Genomic DNA, 8,711 nt, shown 5'->3' with positions numbered 1-8,711 from the left:
ACATGGGGTTCTACACCAAAAGACAAGTTTAAGAGGTGAAATACTTACAGCGTTGGGTGTCCACTCCCGGTTGTAATTGTGGGAAGCTATGTTCCTTAGGTTCTTCCTTGTATGCCATTGAGCACGCTCGTCTTCACTTCTGGATCATGGACATAGCCTCTGGATTCCAATCAATAGAGATGACGACTGACTGAAGTAACCCAACCCTAAAACATTCCCTACTCACCCAGAAACCCTAGAAACCCTGTGCGAGAGAAAAGAGGGGTCCAATTATGACATCACATATACGAAGGAATCTAGTCTAAAGCGGCCATATGGATGGATAGTACTCGAAATCACAATTCCAATGATATATGGTACGTCAAAATCAAACTATTGGATCTCCTGCAATCATCACCAAAAAATAGAACCCATCAAAGCCCTTGGATAGGAATCTGGGAAATCACACCTACACACACTCGTGCATGCACCTGTGCACACTTATGCACACCCCCTGAACACCCATGCATACTTATGCATGCACCCGTGAACTCTCAAGCACACACCCGTGCACGCCCATGCATACCAATGTACACCCCTGTTTGAGATTTAAAATGTAACCGCAAGCGTACGGAACAGTGTAGCTACGGGTCGAACACAGGGAGAGCAGCCACTTTATTTTTTATTTCTTTTAATAATGCGAAAGTGAACTGATTAATGATTGTGATCTAATTCTAATTACCGTCCTAAACATATGTATCTAAAATAACGTCCTAACCATTCGTCATCTAAGAATTTAAAGACGCAAGCCACGCAATTAAAATTAAATAAATAAATAACTGAAAATAAAAAACCCACGCAATTAAAAATAAATAAATAAATAAATAAAGGAAAAAAATGCTGAAATAAAAATAAAGTAAAAGAAAGGGGGTAAAGCTAGAGAGAGACTCACAAGTAGGTTTCTCTACTTAGCCCGAGGGATGCATCATAATATGAGCTTCCCTACTTGACCAGAGAGTCACTCTTACAAGGGTTACTCTACTTGGCTTTAGGGAAAGGGAGACAATTAAAATAAAAGCAATAAATTGATGGTTCTATGGCTAGGAGGGGCAAAGCCAACACATACACTAGCCATGAACCTTGGGGGAAAGGGATAGCAATAATGTAACGACTGAAAATAAAAATCCTAAATTAAGAAAGAAAGGGTAGTCAGAAGAGGGAATGAGAGGGGGGAGAGAAGACTACTGAAGGAGCATACTTACTTGAATCAATGCTTGAACTTGAAAAAAAAATTGCTCCACGGCTCGTGATCTTGTCACCTAGATCTAAGCCTAGAACTATAACTTATAAAATTACAACTCAATTGCATAAATCATAAACATAAAAAGGCTGAATAAGAATAAAAGAGTGCTTGCATTAATTGACATAAACAAAACTATTAAAAAAGTGATTAAAGCAAAAATAGAGAAGAACTAAAACTAAAGAGTGAGAGAGGGAGAGAGAGAGCAACTAAAAAAACTAGAAGAAGAATGAATTGTCTCCCCTCCTCTTACATGAGTTGTATTTATAGGGAATGGGGAGGTAGGGTAACAATTTTCTCTTTCCTAAAAAAGAGAAACCCACAATTGATTGTGAGATCTTTTGAGACCAAAAGTGCTAAGGTGGAGGAGAGAGAAGAGAGAAATAAATTTCCTATATATTTTTTTTCTTATTTTCTTTCCTTTTTTTTTCTAATTTATTTTTCTTCTTTTTCTCTCTCCTAGGGACGATTTTCTTCTTCTTGCTTTGTGTGATTTGGACAATCTTTTGGTGGATGATGATGTGGAGGAGAGAGAAGATTTGGACAATCTTTGTTTCTCCCCTTTTTTTCTCTTTCCTTTTTTTTTTCTTCTCTTCTTGCTTCCACGATTTTCCTTGCTTCTAATTTGATGTGGAAATCCCCTCCATGCCCTTAGTGCTTTAAGTGAGTGAAAAGCAAGAAATCTTCAACAAATTCTCTAAAAAAAACAACCATAAGATTCGAACTTGAGACCTCTTGGTGAGCAAGAGAATTTTGTACACCATAGCTCACCTACTACGCTAGGTAGTTGTTGTTACCAAAAACAAATCTTTAATCACTTAAGGATGTGGTCCATCGATCCTTGTTGGCATTTGGAATATTCCTTGTACCTCTGGGACAACTGCAAATGGGCTGGTTCTGCATCTCGGTTCAGTTCTGATCCATTATTCTTTTTCTGACCCGAAAAGAATAATCATTTGTACGGGTGACCAAACGAATGTGTACTTTTAATTGAACACGTCCATCTTCCTCAGAATTTCGTCCTCTTCGCAACCATGAAAAGAAATAGGACCTCTTTACGTGTAAACTTGAAGATATAGTGCCCGATAATCCTTAAGGCCTTGAAAATACAAAACCTGCAAAAAGAGAATAAAACCCAAGGTAGCTCCATTCTAAATATGTAAAATGCATGTTTTACTACCCTAGATTTCACACATAAATGTGCTCATCAGAACCTAGCATTGTTGCTTTGTTCAAGAATCTGATCTGTTATGAAGGTGATGTTAATTTGGATGCGAACTGGGATGAGGCTTCTGCATATATATGCTTTATGAATGAGCTCATCCGTAGTCCTAACGATGTCAAAGTCCTCGTCACAGCCTGGTATAATAGGTTCCAATCCTGAATATGAGGAAAAATTTCTGGTGAAATTATCAAATTTGGCATTACAGTTGGACAGAATGGTGGTTGGAAACAGCCACAATTTTGCTTCCATTTGGCGTCAGATTGGTATGTATGTGAAGCCAAGCTTGTGGACAAAGATAGTGAATTTCGTTGGCATAGGTGTTCTTCTTACCATGGTGTAGATCATATACACTGCCCTTAACTATCATCACCCCCATCACCACTGACTGGTCTACTCTGTATCATTCTATTTTTCTTTTCTAATCTGTTGTTTCCTTTTATTTTTATGCAATAAATGATACTCGTTTGCTTTCTTGTTATAGTATCTAAAAGAATTCGAATTTGGATCAGGTCCTCGTAGCGTATGGAGTCTAGATCCTCTCCCTATGGAAGATTAATTGATTAATTTCTGCAATTTCCAAGTAGTTGCTCCGGGAACATGGTTTTAAAAGTAGGATCGGACTGAATTGATATCAATAAAAACCGATCATTGATCCTAACTAACCACTGCAAAGGTATAATGATAAGATGGTTCAAAAGACTAATTAAAAATAAAATCACAACCATTGTAGACACCGAATCTTGTCACCCCCCCGCAATGATGACAATATGAAGGATTATATGTTGGACATTTTATACTTGGAGAATTTTCAAACTTAGAGTAGAAAATGGCCATATTTTCCTATAAACTTTCAAGAGAAAATGTTTTCAAAAATTGGAATTTGATGTTGTGGATTATTGTTGTTTGTCCTCTCAAGTTGGAAATTACACTTTGGTGCGAGAACTATGCGAATCGACCCCCGATTCTCTCTTTCACTATATGATCTGAGTCCCTACTTTATGCATATTTTCGTAAAGGTTCCTGGTTGAGACTATAATCGTGTCTCACATCATTGGATAGTCCTCGGACTGAGCTTTCTAACGACATATTACACGTCTAATTATGACAAACGGTTTGAAAGATATGACCCCCGAAAGTTGACTCCAAAGTTCGGTATCAGATTCCATTCCGAGCAACCAAAGGGTGCCACATGGCGCCCAAACCCCTTTGCCCAAAAGCAAGTCTTTGTGGACAATTCTCTCTAGTTTTTTAGTCCCACATCGAAAATATGAGAGAATTGTCCCAAGTCCCAAGGTTATAAGAATAGCCCTTCCTCTCTTCCAAAAAGGGGGAGAAAAATTGAGAAAAAATTGAGAGAAGGAATATGGCCCCATGAAGGTTTTTGCTAATTCCCTCTCTCTAAATAAATAATTCCTCCAAGTAAAAATTTTTGAATGTGTAATCCTTCCTTGAGCCGGGAGACTTAGTCCGATTCGGTTCAGTTCGGTTTTGCCCTTGAAGCACAAGGGTTATCTCTCCTTGTTTCTTGATTAGAGCCGGTTTAAGGTATGTATTTATTTATTCTCCCAATAGCGATTTAGAATTAGTTTAATTAATATATTAGCTTCTAATTTATTAATCATTGATTTATTTAGATTATTTATGTTTAATTAGTCTCAGTTTGGTTCAATACGGTTTATTGGATATAAATTGATTTATTCCGGTCCGATTAAAGATATTCAAGTTTAATTGATTCTTTTAGTTTAGTTAAGTTTAATTGTTTTTTTTTTTACATGTTTATATTTATTTGGTTTAGTTTTTTTAAGTTACTTTTTGTTCTTTTAATCTGGACCCTCGGATCATAATTTTTCATATAACCTAATCTTCCTTCTTTTCTTCTTCTTCTCTTCTTTTCTTTTTCTCCTGCAGCCGCACCTAATCCTCCTCTCTTCTTCTTTCTCTTTTCTTTCCCTGCTGCTGTAACTGGCAGCAACCGAACCTGCATCTCCTTCTCTTCTTCTTCTTCTTCTTCTTTTTCTCTTCTTCTTCCCTGCTGCTGCAACCGAACCTGCAGCATTCTTCTCCTTCTCTCATTCTTCTTCCTTCCCTTGCCGAAACCTAAATGTGAACCCATCTGGTTTTTCATTAGAGGAAGTGAGTCTGCGGATCAAATTCAGAGATCCTCCAGCTTGACCTTGTTTGAGGTAGGCTGCAATCATTGAATTATAGGAGGAGACGGTTGGTTTGGGCATTTGATTGAATATCTTTCAGGCATAGGATAAACAACCAGATTTTATGTTGAGAATGAGGAGTTTGATGGAAATGTTGGTGTCGGGTGAAAATCCAATTTTGAGAATGTGGGCATGAATCTTTTGGCCATGGGAAGGGGAATCGGATTGTATGTAGTGCTGCTGATTAAATACTCCATATTTGTAATACCCACAACCTGTTATTTCATTTATGTTTTCTATGTGGAATCTTCCCCTCCTTTTGTTCTTTGTTTTTCTTTTTCCATTCTTGGTTTGATGTTCATTTTATTTTCCTCTTAATAACGTATGGGACGTAGTCTAGGGCGTATGTTAGCAAGGGCGTGGCTGGCCCCCTTCAAACCGGCTCGTAGTATTAGGTGCATATTAGGGATTTATGTTTTCCTACTATCTCCTATTTTTTGTACTCCAACCCTCACTCGCATTAATGTAGTGCTAATCTAGATTGATTAAAGTAACGTAGTTAATGTAATTAGTCATTTCAACTGTTGTTTATTTAATTATGGTTTGTTAATTTAGCTTTTTAAATCACTGCATTTGATTTCTTCATTCAATTCAATTTATTAAATTTGCGTAATTACCAATCTTTTTCCCTCTAGTAGTTCGTTTATTTTAATCAATCAATTAATTAGTTATTTAATGTAGGATAATTAATTAGATTAATTAGTTAAAAGATTCTCTTCTCATTAGCTTAACTAGGGTTTTGAAAATGTTTAACTCATTTAGGATTAGCTCAAGGTAAACATAATTAGTGCAATTAGGTTTCATAACTAGTTTAATTAAACCGTAGGTTTAGTTTAATCCTCCTACACTAGATTAGGTAGATTAGTAAAAATGCATTCATTTAATGTAATTAATCCGTTTCACTTTTATAAATTAATTAGGTCTCATTTAATTTATAAATCTTTTTACCAATTAGACTAAGTAGGATTGTAATAATTTATTTCAAATTACTAGGGATTGGGTTTAATCATTTTAAATTAATTTAATTTAGGATCTCACAAATTCATTGATCATCCATCTAGGTCAGGCTCAATTAATCGAATTAGTTTAATTTAGGTTTCATAAGTTGCTAAACTAATCCTAGGTTTAGGCTTATTTAATTAGCTTAATCTAAGACTCATAATACATCAATTAAATCATTTAGGTTTTTTTTTTATTTTTAATTAGCATAATCATTTCATTATTTGCATCATAACCTAGCTAGCATAATTTAGACACTTGGCTTAGGATTTTCACATGTCATGCTTAGATACCTAGTTTAGGGTTTTCAGTGACCTAGATTTAGGACTAGTTAGTAGGGTACAAACAAACTTTGGTCAAACAAAAAGAGACCGGCCTTAGGGTTGGGCAGACTGGGTGCCTAACACCTTCCCAGTCTGTCACTTGACACTTGTCCAGAATCTTGGTGCAAACCAGCCTTATCCATCAGAGTCATTAGTCTCTCTCCCTTGATTGGAGGAGACATTTATGGGTCCTAAACCCTTTCTAGGTGGCGACTCCCTTTTACCTATAATGTGTATACCCCCCTTTGGCTTTTGATGACCAGGGAATACTATCTCATCTCATTAGGGTTGAACCCTAGCGTGTGTGTACACACGCTACGCGCCATATTGCGATCGAGGGCGGAGGTCCATGATACCTACAACCATGCTTTAGCCGAACCAGCTGGAAGAACAAGAAAAAAAATCCAAACCTTCAGTTGTAGTCACACTCAGCTGTAATGGAGCTGTTCTCAGCGACCTAAGATGGATCAGTAATCGGCGATGACGGATGGAGCAAATCACGCAAGTACACAGAAGAGGAGAAGGGGAGAAGGAGAGAAGGGGAGAAGGGTTAACTCACGGTGAGAAAAGGTGAGGGGTAATTATAGGTCAATGTAAAATGGGATAGAGATATGTATTTTTACTCAAAATGGTTAAAGCGTCATTTCATAGCATCACTTAACGGAGACTGATGGCAGAGGGTATAAACGTAATTTGGTATTAAACAGAGGGTGTCTCTCTAATAGTGCATTCTCTAGGGTCTGGCGTTATAAATAACCCTTGTTTGAGTATCCAAAATACCCTTGAGTGAGAACATTTATGTTTTCACAGAAAATGTAATGACATGTTATAGCTCACATGTTCCTTACCTTATTTAGTTCCAGATACTTGGTCAATAGGAATTTCCTATGATCGCTCTAAGGTAACAAATATGCTCATGCAAATGCATATGAATGTGTGCAATGCAAGTGTGCGTGCACTAATTTATATTAAAATAGAAATCTTCTTCTTGTCTTGTGGGTGGTCTCCAACTTTCTTTGTGTTGAGCTTGCCATGCTTGGATTCTTGGAGTTTGATTCCTCGAGTTTTCTTCTTCAAGATCGACTTCTTGTATCAAGAAACACTTAAGATAATGTAGTTAAATAATTCATTTGTTTGTTATCATGAAAACCAATTTTAGGATTATCAGGATATTGTGCATACCACAAACAATCTCCCCCTTTTTTTTGTGATGACAAAGAAATGATAAATATTACAAATATAAACAAAATATATAAGCATATAGATTCAACGAAATTTAAAAAATCTTTATTCTTTCTTTTCTCCCCGCTTTGTGTTACACTCGTGCCCTAACCGGTCTAATTTGAACTTTTGGGATAGATCTCGGACTGGAGATAAAGAGCACCAATGGATTTTGGCTCACGGCAGCCCATTGCAAAAAAGGAAAAAGATGATCCCACTTATTTATGCATATTATGCCAGTTCAACTAGAGGAGATTCAGACCTTCTGACCCTAAGCAATAAGTAACTTGACACCTCCCTACTTGAGTCCCGGCACGTATCAAAATTGCCGAAGGACCATACACACAACCTAGGGCAAATACCCATGGAATCACCAAGTGAAGATAGCAAGCATTCAAGGCAATACACTGCCTTCACCATTGGAAACAAGGCCACTGGAAACACCTGGATAGGATTCGGTGGCCAAATAGGACACTGGTTGGGTTTTGATGCTTGTGGTCCCCACCACCCACATCATGAGCTATCTCGGATCACCCCACACACTCTCCCACACCTTCCTTATGACTTGTATACCCCATGCATCTAAGGAGGTGGGCCCACGTGTACCGAAAGCTGGATTAACCCATTTAGATCGAAAAAGGGCCAGCCAAACAAGCTCTAAGCAAATCACTTATTATAAATAGGGAGGCGAGTTCATTTCTCACCTCTCACTTGTCCAAAATGTGGGAAGCGGAGAAAAGAAGAGATAAAGGAAGAGGAGGAAGGAGCTCACCTTGACCCTAGGCTTCGCATTCCACTACCGAAATCTTATCAGATGTAGGTGCTACACCCTTTATAACTCTCTTATTATTTATTTTGACCTAGTAAAGTTGAGCAAGGAAGTGAACGTTAACCCCGGCACCTCCTGGAGCTCAGGTGAGTGTCATTTCAGTCCCTCGATGTGATTGCAGAGCCCAAAACAAGCCGGGTGAGCTCCGGTAACACTTGTGACCAAATGATTAGTTAGGGTTTCCACTGTTCTGTTGTCGTGTCTCCCAAATGGATCGAAGGAATTGGAACTTCTTTGGCTCAAAATGGAGGCAGGTAGATCCCCCATAAACTCTATAGAACAAATCCCAAAAATCAGGCCCAAGCCAAAAAGCCCTAAATCCTTAGGCTCATTTCTGGGAACCCACCGGAAATAGCTTGGGAAGGAACTAGTGGCATATTTTCGGTGGAGTTGAGGCTCTTAGGAAGCCTCTGCCAAGGTCACTAGAAACAAGTCTTATGTTTTCGGTGGATTTTAGTCCTGTTTTCAATGCATATTTCTGGTGAACCTCCTAGAACTGTCAAGAATGACAGTGCTTGTGCCTTTAGGGGCAGACCTTATGGGTCCCCCTCCAGTGTTTTTGACACCCATTAATGTCTATTACCTTTTTACCTAGGACAGAGATGCACACGTACAACGAGATCGA

This window comes from Macadamia integrifolia, unplaced genomic scaffold, assembly GCF_013358625.1.
Source record: "Macadamia integrifolia cultivar HAES 741 unplaced genomic scaffold, SCU_Mint_v3 scaffold2269, whole genome shotgun sequence".
Classification (NCBI taxonomy): Eukaryota; Viridiplantae; Streptophyta; class Magnoliopsida; order Proteales; family Proteaceae; genus Macadamia; species Macadamia integrifolia.
Note: the sequence above shows the minus strand (reverse complement) of the source record.